The following is a 2,840-nucleotide window of genomic DNA, read 5'->3' on the forward strand; positions in this document are numbered from 1 at the left end:
TATATACGGGAAGGTGAGAGTTAGGGGGAAAGGGGGGGATAGAGAGGGAGTAGGGAGGCTATTAGTTAAACTGAATGGAGGAGGAGGAGGAAGAGTTAGATTAAAATTGGGGAAGGGGCAGCCCAATCTGCAACTTCTGGAAAGTAGGAGTGTGCACCGGGAAAAAATTCTTTTTTCCCACTATGAGTTTAACGGAAGCGGGGAAATGATCTGTAATACCCCGAAAGCCAAAGGGGGCAAGCTGCTTCGACTTCGGGTATGTAAATTTCTTCGGTATGCTCCGTAAAGATTCAGAGCATAATGAAGTGAGGGGGAAAGCTGCCTGTCTCTCAGCCCAGAAATTGCTCCCCCATCCTCCTTACCCCTACCCCACCCCACCTACTTGGCTGTGGAGCCAGGAAGATCAGCTGGGCGGTGGGAAAGCCTGGAGCCAGATCCTCCGCCACCTTAGCAGCCAGCTGGGCGGCGGGGAAGCATAGAGTCGGCTTCTCCACCGCTTTAGCAGCCAGCTGGGCAGCGGGGAAGCCCAGAGCTGGCTCCTCCGCCACCCGTGCCAACTTTTCCGATACCGCAGCAGCCAGCTGGTCGGTGGGGAAGGCTGGAACCAGATCTCCAGGCCCGCGCTGCCTTTGCTGCCGCTGCAGCAGCCAGCTGGGTGGTGGGGAAGCTTGGAGCCAGATCTTCCATGGCCTGCGCTGCTTTCTCTGCCACCACAGCAGCCAGCTGTCCCATGGGCAAGGCTGGAGCTGCCTCCTCTGGCCCTTTCTGCCCCTCAAATGGCCGCCGCAGCAGCCATTTGAGGGGCAGGAAGGGCCTCTTTCACCACTGTGGCAGCCGTTTAAGGGGCAGGAAGGACCGGAGCTGGCTCCTCTTCCGCCATGCCACCTCCTCCAGGGCCCACAGTGGCCAGCGGGGAAGGCTGGGGCAGCCTCCTCCCACCCTTTCTGCCACTTGCACACCCATATTGGGAAGGTGTCCATTTGTTAAGAGCTGTGGTGGCAGCCCCACAGGTGTAGCTTGCAACCACATGATGCATGACTCTGGCAAATCAGCACTGTGCCTTGGGATGGTCTTACCCATGAGGGAGAAAGTCAAGTGGCTGAGCACTCTCCACCAACAGGGTGTTACAACACCCAGTCAACCCAACCACTGGCTGTGCTTCCTTCTCTGCTGGGAGGGTCCCCAGCTGAGGGAGTTTGAACACAGCTCCCACGTGGATAGCAGCCCCCCTAATTGGCTGTGTCAAGAGTAGTTTTCTGGGCAACCGCGTCTGGGGCAAGTAGGGGCTGCTGCCACCGCCCCCTCCCCCACAGAGCCGCACCTGAAGAGGCTGGTGGTCAGGCGAGTTCAAGTGAGGGGGGCAGCTGGCACAAATCAGCGAGCTGGGTTAGCCGCTGCCCCAGCTACCTCTTACCTGTCGGTGCTCCCTTGCTCCTTACCGAGCTGGAACTCCAGAGTCAGACAACCTGCAAGGAGACTTGGGTGGTCATCCTTAGTCAGACATTCTGGATGTCACCCTTCTCAAGGCAACATCACCGTGAGGGCCCACTTTTCTGCCTCACGCACAAAGTCCCTACAGCAGGAGGCTGACGTTCTGCTAACATAGATTGAACCGTGATGGAAGTGGTTGCCCCGTTCGGGGAATACAGCTTTTTGATTAGTTAACCCTAGTTCCTGAGACAGTTCCGTAATCCTTCAGGTGTCTTTGGACCACAGCGAGGTCTTCTTTGTCACGAAGCCAAAGGTACATGTCGTCTGCATGGGCAGGGGCTGACAGTCTCAGACTCCTGCTACCCATGGACTCGAATCCCTTTATGGGAGGATTGGCCTTAATAGAGCTTAAGGGTTCGAGTGACTTAGGTCATGGGCAGCCCAATCCTAGGGGTGGGGGTGAAAACGTACAGGAAGCGAACTAAGGCTTGCACGGGCGTGAATGGGTCTTACGTCAACCAGCACCTCTCTGCTGGTGCCCGTCCGAAGTGCGCTACTGCAGATGTGTCACCGCTGGCAGGCACACTTGGCAGCCAAGCAGAGGTGCAAGTGTGGCACAAGTTCCTGCGCCAGCATGGGAGGGGGCGTGGGGCGGACCGCAAGTTAGTCCACTTCCAAAGCCCCTTCAGGCTTGGGAATGCCCCAAGCAGCGGCAGAAAGTTATGCCACAAAAGAGGAGGCGTAGCCCATAGGCACCCATTGAATGGGAAAACTGGCCCCTCTCCCTGTGTCCAGCCCTGCCCCCGCGGCCCTAAGGAGCATAGGATGGGAACTACTATGGGGGGGGGGCAATCCGCATGTGCTTCTGGGGTGGGCAAGCCCCCCCCATGCCCAATCATCTGCCTATGCACCTTTTGAAACCTCATGGCCTCTGGTAGGTGAGCACGCGGCCGTAGGCTCTGCCTGTCAGCTTCCTGCCATGGGAACTTTGTGCATGAGGCAGGAGAGTGGGTATTCACTGTGGCGGGCCATGAGTGCATGGTGGGGGTGCACTTCGCGGGAAAACTGGGAGAACTTTGCACTCACTTGAGGGAAGAAGGGCAAAGTCCAGAATCTCTGACTAACGTACAATAACCACCTAAGTCCTCTTACAGGTTATCTGACTCTCGAGTCCCAGCTCAGGAAGGAGCGAGGGCGTGGACTGCCAACAGAGCTGGAGGTTCCATTTAGTTGCTGCAGCTGTTGACAGAGCAGACCATCGTGACGGTGTCCACTCTTTTTTAAAGGCATCTGACTCAGCAAGCCAGCAAAAGCATTTCTTGGGCCCCCCCATCTGAAGCCAATGCAGAAGAGGCCACTACAGAGCGCATCCATAGGCTGTGAGAAAGGAGTGTCTGTGCCGTTGTGTG

The sequence above is a fragment of the Eublepharis macularius genome, chromosome 3 (assembly GCF_028583425.1).
Source record: "Eublepharis macularius isolate TG4126 chromosome 3, MPM_Emac_v1.0, whole genome shotgun sequence".
NCBI classification, from domain to species: domain Eukaryota; kingdom Metazoa; phylum Chordata; class Lepidosauria; order Squamata; family Eublepharidae; genus Eublepharis; species Eublepharis macularius.